The 13,319-nt window shown below is 38.6% G+C and overlaps 1 long non-coding RNA gene across 4 annotated transcripts in view; it reads left to right on the top strand.

Moving 5' to 3' along the window:
• LOC144310768 (uncharacterized) overlaps positions 1–13,319 on the top strand; it is a 130,048-nt gene that overhangs the window by 18,506 nt on the left and 98,223 nt on the right. For all 4 annotated transcript variants that reach the window (XR_013376444.1, XR_013376445.1, XR_013376447.1 and 1 more), the window contains exon 3: positions 11,155–11,769. This is a non-coding gene — a long non-coding RNA (uncharacterized LOC144310768). The remainder of the gene's footprint in view (positions 1–11,154; positions 11,770–13,319) is intronic.

Below are 13,319 nucleotides of genomic sequence, written 5' to 3'. Positions count from 1 at the left end.
CCCAGCATCCCCATTGTCTTTGTATTTTACTCCTAATTACTCTTTTGCCAATTTAGCCTCCCTAAAGTCTATATTTAAACATTTGTTTAGCCATTCAACCACTCATTTGGTTTACAGTGCCAATTACTAATATGTAGACATTTCATGTCCTCAGTTTTTTCTCATTTTTTCCCTTTCTGATATATTTTTTTACATTTGTTTTTATTTAAGTTCAATTTGCCAACATATAATATAACATCCAGTGCTCATCCCATCAAGTGCCCTCCTCAGTAGTCTTTTCTCATTTTGGTGAAGAAAACAGATATAAAGATATATTTTTTAAAACCCACAACATATGTGTAAGAGTAAGTTTTAGAATGTATGGATTGCTATGGGAATAATCAGAAGAGTATCTAACTTATTCTGAAGGGATCAAAAATAGAGTTGCACACGATGTAACACTTGAAATGGGTCTAGAAGAATGAATAGGAACTTTGCAGGTCCAAGGAGTGTGGAATAGTATGGTTAGAGTAAGGAGTTGGGATGCCTGAGTGGATCAGCGGTTGAGCACCTGCCTTCGGCCCGGGGTGTGGTCCTGGAGTCCTGGGATGGCGTCCCACATTAGGCTCCCTGAATGGAGCCTGCTTCTCTCTCTACCTATGTCTCTGCCTCTCTCTCTCTCTTTTTGTGTCTCTCATGAATAAATAAATAAAATCTTAAAAAAAATTAGTCAAAGTGCAGGTTGAGCTTGGGAAGGTTAGAGTAATTTCTGTGAAACAAGATTCATGGGATAGAGTACTGGGAAATGAGCTGAAATATAGGGTGAGTCAGATTGGGAAGATACTCATTTGTCTTTTGTGAGGACCCATGAAAGATTCAGCTATTCATTTCATTAGTAACAATTTGTGAAATGCCTGATATAGGTTGAGGATTATGATAAACTCACAGGAAACAAATAAGAGACACACTGAAATTTGATTAGAGAGCAAACTTAAAGGTTCTTACACAAAAAGATAAATGTATGAGAAGATATATGTATTAATTAACTTGATGGTGGGGGGATCCTTTCACAATGCATATTTATATCAAATCATCATGTTGTATACTTTAAATATCTTCTCATTTTATTTCTCAATTATACCTCAGTAAAGCAGAGGAAAAAAGAGACCTATAAATAAGTAATCACAATAGAGCCTGATAAATTCTATGAAAGTGGCCATCTTGTGCAATCGGGAGACAGGTCCCAGTGTTTTGCACATGAAAAGCACTCATTAAAGTTGATTGGAGGATTATATGGACAGGAGACTTGCAGATTGATAAGATGGGAAGGGTCTTCCAGGGAGAGGATAAACGAAGGGCATTTTATGATTAGGTAAGGATAATTATCTCGAAGGATATAGAGAGCTTTTGAGGGGCTGAAAACGTTGACCCAATCCTCTTTTTAAGTCACTAAGTTTTAAGATAGAGAGGAGAATGACTTGGAGGAAGGAGAGTGAGTACTCTGCAAATGGGGCAGAAAGATGCGGAGAGGATGGAATTAAGAGACATTTAGGGACATACTCTAAGGTTTGACCTGGAGATTATGGTATGTTACAGAAAAGAATGAGTCTAGGATGGCTTGGGAGATAAAGAAACCTGAGGAGCATCATTTCTGGTAAAGAGGATGATGAGTTCCGCTTTGGACATGATGAGTTTGAGGCAGTTTGGGGGTATGAAGCATGTCTAGTAGGCAGCTGGCTATGTAAGCCTGAAACGTTGAAGAGACATCTATTTAAGGCTTAAGATATTAAAGGCATCAGCATGAAGGTAGTAATTGAAAACATGAAAGTATATGAGATCATCCAGGGAAGTTTTATAAAGTTCTTGGGACCCTTAGGAACACCAGCTTTTAAAAGGTGTGAAAATATGGGCTGCGTGGGTGGCTCAGTTGGTTAATTGTCCAACTCTTTTTTTTTTTTCATAAATAAAATTTATTCATGAGAGACACAGAAAGAGAGGCAGAGACATAGGCAGAGAGAGAAGCAGGCTCCATGCAGGGAGCCCCATGTGGGACTTGATCCTGGGACTCCAGGATCACAACCTGGGCTAATGGCAGGCGCTCAACCACTGAGCTACTTAGGCATCCCAATTGTCCAACTCTTGATTTCACCTCAGGTCATGATCTCGAGATTCTGGGATTGAACCCAGCATCTGGCTCCATGCTCACTGGGGAGTCTGAGGATCCTTTCCTTCTCCCTCTGCCCCTCCTCCCCTCAAATAAATAATTTTTTGAAGTAAAGGATATGAAATATGAGATAGACAAGAAGCAGTGAGAGGTAGGGGCAGAGAATAAGGCCATGGAAACTGAGGAAGGAGCTAGCTTAAGAAGGGAAGGAACAGTCCAAAATGTTAAGTTCTGCTTCAAAGGAATACCTTTAGTCATTAAATTTGTTTGCAAAAGTTTAATTGGGAACTTAGTCTGTGTTAGCTTCTAAACATTAAAAAAAGAGAAGCAGTTGTAAACATAAAGGATAGAAACTCATAGTTAGGCAACTTACATTTTAATAGAGTGAGTATATACATAAGCAAATGCGTGTGATGAAATTTTAGGGTGCTTGATCAAAATTTCCATAAGGTACAAAAAGAGTACCAAGGCAAGCAAAACCTGCCTACCTGTGGAAGGCAAGGGGAAAGAAGAAGGTGATCATTTATATCACCTGCTGTGATATAATCAAGTATCAATTGATTTGGCATCAAGGAAGTCAGTTATCTGCATGAAAGGAATTTTTTTAGATTTTAGGTAAGGGAAAAAATCAAATTGTAGTTGGTGAGGAATAAATGAGAAATAGTCAAGAAATATAAGTTATTCTTTCAATAAACTTGGGTCTGAAAAAAAAGAAATTTCAGATTCTATTTCCTTCTCTCTCAACTTCTCTCTACTGCTTCAGCTTCTGGGGACTTCTGTCTGTCTGTATTAATCTGCTTTTCATTTTCTGTATCTTATGATGCTTTGACATTTGGGGACCTGAGGGCCCCAAGAGAGACTGCCCCTCCCATAATGAACTGATTCCTGAAATAGTAAACACCTTGCCTAAAAACTCCTTTCATGTAAAAGCCAACTGCCTTCATCAGCTCAGGCTGCTATAACAAAAATACCACAGGCTAGCTGGCTAAAAAACCAGACATTTATTTCTCAGAGTTCAAGAGGATTGGAAGTTTAAGATCAAAGTGTCAGCAGATTCCAGTCCTGGTGAGAACTCTCTTCCTGGCTTCTCACTGTGTGCTCACATGGCCTTTCCTCAGTACATGTGTGTGGAGAGAAATCTCTCTTTCTCTTCCTCTTCTTACGAGGGCACTCATTCCATCATGAGGATCCCACCTTTCTGACTTAATCTAAATCTAATTATTTTCCAAACACCATCACACTGGGGTTAGGGCTTCAATATATGGATTTGAGGAAGATGATAAACATTCAGTGCATAACACCAAATAATCCAAAGCTTGTATCTACAAACATGTAATTTTACCTAATTCCCACACATCAAGCCAGTATTTCCCCTGCCTTAAACTATCCCATGTTCCAGCACAGACAACCAAAGACTATCCTTATAGTCCACAGCCCACTGAAATTATTCCAACTATTCCAATTCTAAACTTGGTCAAATTTGTCCATTTCTTCAAACACACACACTCCCCACAAAAAAAGTCTCCAAACTGCCATTAGGCAGAGTTGTCACATCAGGCTGCTCACAGAGAGTGCTCATGCTGCTGGCTATACTTACATCTGAAGCCCAACTTCATGATGAAGTTTATTATATAATTTAAAATATATACAGATTTGGCTGAGGTGTTGTGGAAAATGAGTGTTTTTAAAGCAGTAATTCTCTACAGATGTAGTGAAACAATGGGACTCCTGCACCCCAATGTTCACAGCAGCAATGTCCACAATAGCCAAACTGTAAAAGGAGCCATGATGTCCTTCGATGAATGGATGTCCAGATGAATGAATAAAGAAGATGTGGTATATATACATACAATGGAGTATTAGCCATCAGAAAGGATGAATGTCTACCATTTGCCTCAATGTAGATGGAACTGGAGGGTATTATGCTGAGTGATAGTAAGTAAGTAAATAAGTAAGTCAATTGGAGAAAGACAATCAGGATATGGTTCCACTCATGTGGAATAGTGAAAGGGACTATAAGGGAAAAGAGGGAAACTGAGTGGGGAAAAATTAGAGAGGAAGACAAACCATGAGAGACTCTAACTCTGGGAGACAAATAAAGGTTGCAGAAGGGGAGGTGGGTGGGGGAATGGGGTAACTGGTTGATGGGCATTAAGGAAGGCACTTGATGGGATGAGCACTGGGTGTTATGCTATATGTTGGCAAATTGAACTTAAATAAAATATAAAAAAATAAAGCAGTAATGCTCTAAAGAATTTTTTAAGAGTTTATTTATTTACTCATGAGAGACACAGAGAGGCAGAGATATAGGCAAGGGGAGAAGCAGGCTCCTTGCAGTGAGCCTGATGCAGGACTTGATCCCAGGACCCCAGGATCACGATTTGAGCCGAAGGTAGATGCTCACGCACTGAGCCACCCAGGTGCCCCTATTTTTTGTTTTAAAGATTTTATTTATTTATTTGAGAGAGAACATGCCAGCACATGCCAGCGGGATGCGTGGGGACAGGGATGGGGAGAGGAAGAAGCAGGTTCCCTGCTGAGCAGGGAGTCCAAAGCTGGCCTATCCCAGGATCCTGAGGTCACGAACTGAAGTCAGATGCTTAACCAACTGAGCCACCCAGGTGCCCCCAAAAAATATTTTTAAGATTTACTTGTCCCTAGGTGTGTGTATTCCAGCCTTTTAGAGAGCCATGTGATCCTTCATGTACAATGTTTAGAACTCAATAAAGAATAACAAAGCTTACAGATATAATGATTGACCCAAATAAGAAAGAAAATGGAAACGGAGCCAAGGGAGATACAAATATTGGAGTTTTTGTTTTTATTTTATTTAATATTGGAGCTTATAGACATGATTTTAAAATAACTAGTAGGGGCAGCCCGGGTGGCTCAGTGGTTTAGTGCTGCCTTCAGCCCAGGGCCTGATCCTGGAGACCTGGGATCGAGTCCCATGTTAGGTTCCCTGCATGGAGTCTGCTTCTCCCTCTGCCTGTGTCTCTACCTCTCTCTCTCTCTCTCTCTCTCTCATAAATAAATAAAATCTTAAAAAAATAAAAATAACTAGGAGAATATGTTTAAGAGATTAAATGACAAGATGGAGAATTTTGGCTGAGAGCTAAAAACTAAAAATCAAGTGGACGTTCTAGAACTGAAAAATACAAAGTAAGTACTAAATGGATTGATTTAATAGTAGATTAGATGTGGCTAAAGAGAAAATAAGCAAATTGGAATGTAGGTCAGAATAAAATATTCTGACTGAAGCAGGGAAAGATCAAAGATGTAGGTAAAGGACATATGGGATACAATAAAGAGGTTTAACATACATCCACCTGGAGTCCAGAGAGAAAAGAGGGTTAATAGGACAAAATCCAGAATGTGTAAAAAGCTCCTAGCAGCAAACAACTCAAAAGAAAAATGGGCAAGAGACTTGAAAGACATTTCTACAAAAGGGTGTTATGGGCTGAATTGTGCCCTCCCATTGATATGTTGAATTCTTAATCACTATTACCACAGAATATGACTGTATTTGGATATAGAATCTTTGAAGAAGTAATTAAGTTCAAATGAGGTCATTAGGATGGGCCCTGATCCATTATGACTGGTGTCCTTATAAAAAGAGGAGATTGGAACACAGACACACACAGAGGGAAGACGATGTAAAAACAGGGAGAACCAGACATCAGCTACAAATCAAAGAGAGAGACCTCAGAAGAAACTAACCCTATTGACACCTTGATTTTGCACTTCTAGCCTCTAGAATTGTGAGACAATAAGTTTCTGTTGTTTAAGCCACCTAGTCTGTAGTACTTTGTTATAACAGTCCCGGCTAACTAATATAGAAGATATTTGCAAGGCCAAAAATACACAAGGAGTTCTACCTCATTAGTCATCAGAGAAAAGCAAATTAAAACCACGGTGTGATGCTACCATTTAAATGTCTAATAGTGCCAAGTGTTAACTATTACTAAAATTATTGGCTCAGTTTATAGATATTTATAAAACATTATCCCAGGCACTGTTGTAGAGAAAGGAAATTAAGGATGTGGTAAGCATTCAGGGCTCTTCTAATGAGATATATGGGTTCCACAAATAGGCTAACAACTGGTGTTCCTTCAGGGAGATGGTTTTAAAATAGAGGCTCAACATTTATACAGAGATGAGGCTACATCTGTTTGGAAGAACAGCGGAGAAGATCACAAGATCTGCCTCAACCCCTCCCCTACTATTCACAGCAATCCCACTCTAGCCTCAAACTCATCAAAACAGAAGTGTGCAAATAAGGCTGGCTTTATGGGTGTGTGACCTGTACAGTTGTACAGGCCACATACTGAATAAAGACCTGTGCTTAGTTTAATTTTTGCTATTGACTTCTAGGAATTCTTAATAATTTTTAAATAAGAGGCCCCACATTTTCTTTCTTTCTTTCTTTCTTTCTTTCTTTCTTTCTTTCTTTCTTTCTTTCTTTCTTTCTTTCCTTTCTTTCTTCTTTTTTTTAAGATTTTACTCATTTATTCATGAGAGGCAGAGACATAGGCAGAGGAAGACGCAGGCTCTTTGCAGGGAGCCCCAAGTGGGACTTGATCCTGAGATCAAGGGATCAAGGGACTCAAGATCCCAGGGACTTGACCTGGGATCATGCCCTGAGCTGAAGGCAGACGCTCAACCACTGACCCACCCAGGCATCCCAAGGGCCCCACATTTTCATTTTGCACAGGGCCCTTAGTTTAGGTAGCTGGTCCAGCCTGCAGCTAACTACACTTGCAATTCTTATAGCCGTTTAGCACACTCCTTAGGAGTTTTATATGGCCAGGTTGTTGTAGATGCAGACTCTGTGGGCCTACTCCAGAACTACTGAATTAGAATCTGTATTTTAATAGTTCCCCTGGCAATTTAATGCTCATTAAAGTATGAGAAGTGTTCCTTGAGTGCCCCTCGTCCCCTATATGTGCTGATAGTAAAGCTAACCCCTCAGCTCCTCTGGTGGGCATGTGACTTGGCATGGCCAATAAGAGCATTGCATTCCTGGGCAATAGTGATTGGTTTAGAGATACACACGTGATGCATGTAATGCCAAACACACTATTGGAATTTATGTAGGAACTACTCAGCTGAGACCATCTCTTTTTCCCTGGGGCTGCTAGCAGTAAGAGTGACCTGAGTCTGGAGTTGTTGTGGCTACTGCATGAAGCCTAAAAATAAAACCAACATTATGGAAAGACAAGCTAAGAGATTGGGAGAAACTGAGACTTGATGCTATTGCCTTAGCACCTGGGTCAGAGTGTACTTGACGTTAAATCTACCCCTGAACTTTTGAGTTACTTGATCCAATAAATTTCCATTTTCATTTAAGTTCGATTGAGTCAGGTTTTCTACTCTTTAGTACCCAAAGAGACCTGATGGATAAACTCTTGTTCATTTCTACATAAGGTGACTCTCAGAAATAGGTAAATATGTTTCACTGTAATCATATGTGCACATCAGTGTAGGTGCACTTTTTGCTTGAACTATCCAGTTTGGTTATCAAGTTACAGAAATTCAGGGGATAATTACCAAATTTCCCCTTCATTTTACGTTAAGTGATACCAGTCCTGGATCAAAAATATTTTTTCTTTGCTTGTGTTTTTCTGCTATTTCAAAACATGCCTTTCAGTTGTAGTTATTAATGAATGACCAGTCAATTTTAATGTGTAAATAACGTGTTTTCTTTTGGGCTGTAACTTCCTTGGGCAGGAAGGACAAGCAGAAATTGGACATTTCTCCAATGCCTGCCCTTCCCCTCACACCCTTATTCTTTTTGACCTTTAATTGTTGCTTAAGTTCTATTATCTTAAGGAAATGATTAACCAACATTTTTTCTTTAATACAATATCAGAGGTTTTTTTTTCCTTCAAAACATGCCAAACTAAGTTTTATTTATTTCTGACTACCTGGTAGGTAGCTCAATGCCTTGCATAAAGTATTTTCTCAATATGTGTTTACTGAATTCTGTTAAATTATGTCTATACACACTCATAAGTAGGCTAAAGTTGATAATGTTTGTTAAGGTAACAAATCTAACTTTGAATATAGATCATTAGACCTGGAAGAGACTGAGAGATTCTTTAGCTAAACCCTTTTATTACACTCTCTGTTTCTCCCTCTGTATCTCCCTTCCTTCCTCCTTTCCTCTCTCTTTCCCTTTTCCTCCCTGCCTGCCTTCTGTCTGTCTTTTAGAAATAAAACATTATAGATACAACTAAAGCCTGCCCTACTCTTCTCTCTCTTTCTGCCCTCCCCTCTAGGTAAGCTGTATGGTGAAGTTGGTGTGTATCAACCCAGTGTATGATTTATACTTTTATGATGTATTTTGATGTCTGAAAAATTTTATAAATGGAATCATATTAATGTATCCTTCTGCAGTGTGCTTTTCCCCCCACTCATTCTTATATTCTTGAATTTATTCCCATTGATAGATGTGGATTAGCTCTAGAACAAGCTTGTACATGAGCACAAGGAAGCATGTATATAGCTGCTCATTGTGACATTGTTAGTAATAGTGAAAAAGTCAAAACTACTCAATGTAGGGGAATGCATGAGCTATTTCCTATAATGGAATGCCAACCCACATTTAACACAGAACTTCTGTGTTTTACATGGTCCAGAGAGGTTATGTGAAAAACAGATGCCACTCAGGTGCCTAATGGGAAACCTGAACCTGTACTCAGGACTCTAGGTTGAAACCTAGTACTCTTTTTTTTTTTTTTTATTAACCTTATATTTAGAAATAACTTCAAACAGAAAAATCATGAAAACAATACATACAAAGAATTCCTATATCTTTTACCAGTTTATTTTTAATATTTTATCACTGTTTTCTCCCTCTCTCCTTCCCTCTTCTTTCTTTTGATAAAATTTCTCTCTCTTTAAAAAAAATTATCTGAATATAGTTGACACAGAATGTTACATTAGTTTCAGGTATACAATATAGTAATTCACCTTCTCTGTGCTTTATGCTATGGTCACCGCAAGTGAAGCTACTATGTGTTTCCATACAACTCTATTACATCGCTGATTATATTCCCTGTGCTGTGCCTTTTATTCCCATGATTTATTCATTCCATATCTGGAAGCATGTTTGTCAAAATTTCTTTACTAAGCCATCTAAGAGAAGTTGTTTGCATATATTATTGTCTTTTAGCTATACTACAATATGTGTTCATATAGATAAAGATACATTTTTAAGCATTCACATTATAGATATCAAATGCAGGAAATTTAACATCAATACAGCATTTTAAAAATAATCCAGTTTGTATTACTATTTTGTTGACTGTTCTAATAATAATCTCGACAGAAAATCTCCCCTCTTACTTACTCTTGGTATGGGATTCGATTCAGGATCATGTGATGCATTTGGTGGTCAAGCCTAGATTTTAAATGATTGTTATTACCAAAGCTGTAACTATTTTACAGGTGTGCCCTATGTAATTCCTCTTTTCACAAATACCTGCTGACTTTTATTCTTAGTGTAATTGCTATATTCTTGGTGCTGTACATATTATTATTACCAAGAATAAGATTCCAGCCTTGCATGCAAATGTTAATTTAAAGAACAATTTAAGCAGCAACTCCCATACCATGAGGAATTCACAGTAGGACACAGTGAGGGACATGTGGGACTGAGGTGACCTATTTCAGAAGCTAGGTAAGAGATGCAACATCTCTCTGACTCAGTCTCCTCAGCTATAAGATGGAGATTATAATGCCTGACAAGAGGCTGGGAAGGTAAATAAGGCATGAGAAGAGCCCAGTATAAATTTGTAGAACTCATTTATAGTAGATACTTTTTTTCAATTTGTGCACTGAGATTTAGTTTGTCAAGTGTATGTGCTAAAGGTTATGGCAACTAGTAGCCTTTAAGCTTGTTCACACCAGGAGACGTGGGAGGTGACACTCAAGTCATTTTTTCCCCAGTTTATGACAAAGTTACCTGATTCCTGTGCAAACACAGATAAACTGCTTTCTCTTTTACACGTTTTACCACATAAAATTTCGTTCTGTGCAAAAGATTTTTGTTTATGTTGGCATAGGAAAAGAAATTTGCATCACTTCACTTGAACATTTTGGCTAGCCATACTTACATTCTAAAGCTCATTCATGTAATTTAAAGGGATTTTTCTCTTCTTAGATAACGTGCAATATCTTTATCCAGGCAGAATTATTGAGATGGAAAGATAATAATTATATGCATTTATAAAAAGAAAAACATTAGAATTTGGTTTCTATTTTAGTCTTCCAAATAGGACCCACAATGAGTTGATAATGAAAGCTAGTGGTCCTTCACAGGCTTTTAAAATTTATGTTGTTTTCTTTCAGCTGAAAAGCATTTATTGCCAAGCTCTCTGTAATTGCAAAGAAATTGAAGTAGGGAGAAATTGTCAGGATGGCTTGATATTTAACTCCAGTAATTTACTGAAAATAACATCAAATATATCTTTGTGTTATAGTCCCTATTCATATGAGGTAAATTAGTGTACACGATAAAACAAACACCATCATTGCTAATCATTATTAAAAGAAAGTGATACAGATTCTGGGAGCAAAATAGAAAGCTTTTTTCTTTCTTATTCTAAGGGATTATAATAGGACTCTCTTTTTTTAAAAACATTTATTTATTTATTTATTTATTTATTTATTTATTTATGAGATACAGATAGAGAGAGAGGCAGAGATACAGGCAGAGAGAACTCCATCCCAGGACTCCGGATCACGCCCTGGCCAAAGTCAGACACTCAACTGCTAAGCCACCCTGGTGTCCCTATAATAGGACTCTCAATCATAAATAAATGCAATTTAAGAAGCTTAAGCAAAAAACTGTATGATAAAGGTTTTTCATATACTGTAAATCATGAAAGTGATTGAACTTTATTAATAATTAAGACCAAGGATACAGGTGCATTTAGCATTCTCATTCCATTTCTCCTCTTTGGCCTTTTCTGCTCATGTTTATTCTTTTCACTCTATGTTTGCAGACCATCCTCCTTTTATTCTGGTCACATGGAGAAGAATATGATTGACAACAGCTTCTAAACTTTGCATCTAAAATTCTGTCACTGAAGAGAGTCTCTTTTTTCTAAAACTCCTGGGGAGAGACTTTGGCCCAGCTTAGGTCAAGGTTGCACCTCTAGCCCAATTGTTATGACCAGAGGCAAGTCCTGGGGCAGGACTCATCCACATTGGATGAGGATACCTCACATTGATATGGGAGAGCTAAGTTTTTGTCTCATGGAGTCGAAGAATGAATCTTGCGGACAACGGAGAATAAGTAAAGTGATAGAAGTTTATTAAGCAAAGATACAGAGAAAGTTCTAAGAAGTGAGAGGGGACAACCCAGCAATTGCACTGCTGGGGATTTACCCCAAAGATACAGATGCAGTGAAACGCCAGGACACCTGCACCCCGATGTTTCTAGCAGCAATGTCCACAATAGCCAAACTGTGGAAGGAGCCTTGGTGTCCATCGAAAGATGAATGGATAAAGAAGATGTAGTCTATGATACAATGGAATATTACTCAGGCATTAGAAACGACAAATACCCACCATTTGCTTCGACGTGGATGGAACTGGAGGGTATTATGCTGAGTGAAGTAAGTCAATTGGAGAAGGACAAACATTATATGGTCTCATTTATTTGGGGAATATAAAAAACAGTGAAAGGGAATAAAGGGGAAAGGAGAGAAAATGAGTGGGAAATATCAGAAAGGGAGACAGAACATGAGAGACTCTGGGAAACGAACAAGGGGTGGTAGAAAGGGAGGTGGGTGGGGGGTGGGGGTGACTGGGTGACGGGCACTGAGGGGGGCACTTGATGGGATGAGTACTGGGTGTTATTCTATATGTTGGCAAATTGAACACCAATAAAAAATAAATTTATAAAAAAAAAGTGAGAGGGGTCTGGACAGGGTTGCCACTGAGGGCTTTTTGGCTGGCCTTTTATTGAGAACCTAGCCAGGGAGCCCACAGCCTTGAGATTTCTTTGTTCTGCCTCGATTTCTTTGTTCTGTCTCGAGTAATTGACATATGGCTTTTTTGGGGTCTGGTGAATCTCTGTGATTGCTTGCTAACCATCAAAGGGAGGTACTCTCTAGTATTTTGGAGCTAGGGAGCCTAATTTATTTATTTATTTTTGTTTTTATTGTCTTATCTCTGTTTCCTTGGGATGGGTAGAAGCCTGACTCTGGGACCTCTCCAGTGTCCTTGGGATTTATAGGAGCCCACAGATTTATGGGAGCTCTTTCCCTGCCTAGCTCCATCTGCCCCTAGCTCATTCCTACAGTCAACTGCAGCTGACCAGGGTGACACCAAAGAAACATGTGGAGAAGGAAAGGGGTAGTTTTTAGAAAAGGGAAGGTGGGGAGACAATATATGACCACCATAAGGGTGTCCTCTATCCATTCTTTGAAAAAATAATTTCTGATGGCCTATTGCATTCATTTTGATTAATTCAGATACAGATAGCAGGACGAGCAGTGATTTAAACAGTGATTTAAAAGTATTATTCTTGGAGCACTTGGCTCGTTGAGTCAGAGGAGCATGAACTTTTGACCTTGAGGTCATGAGTTTGAGCCCCATGTTCAGTGTAGAGATTAAATAAATCTTTAAACAAATAAATAAAAATAGTAGTCTCATCTTAAAAGTAAGAGATAGGTGCTCCAGGGAAGCTCCTCAAAATCATCTGGGACATGGCCTTCTTCCATCTTTATGCTCCACTATCCCCAGTGCATAGCTTCTATCTCCAGGACACCTTATGGTCCCACATGGCTGCTGGAGCTCTAGCTATCATGCCCAATTTCCAGTCAGGAAGGAGGAAGAGGGGAGAGAGGAGGGGAAAAGATTTATCCATTTGTCTGACTCCCTCTTTAAAAAAACTTCCTGGAAATCCTTCTAACAGCTTCTATGTATATTTCATTGAGTGGAACTCAGTCAGTCACATGGCCACACCTCATGGCAAAGGAGGCTAGAAAATATCTTTTAATGGGATGCCTTGTTGCTTCATTGCTAGAGGAGCTCTGTTAAGTAAGAATGTGAGAATAGATGTTGAATAGACAGTTAGAAGTCTCTATCATATTTACTATGAGACAGATACTGGTAAATGGGAACACAATAAATATGATATGTAAAGGTGGCACAAGATGTC

The sequence above is a fragment of the Canis aureus genome, chromosome 3, assembly GCF_053574225.1.
Source record: "Canis aureus isolate CA01 chromosome 3, VMU_Caureus_v.1.0, whole genome shotgun sequence".
Lineage (NCBI taxonomy): Eukaryota > Metazoa > Chordata > Mammalia > Carnivora > Canidae > Canis > Canis aureus.
Note: the sequence above shows the minus strand (reverse complement) of the source record. Positions and strands in the feature narration are given on the sequence as shown.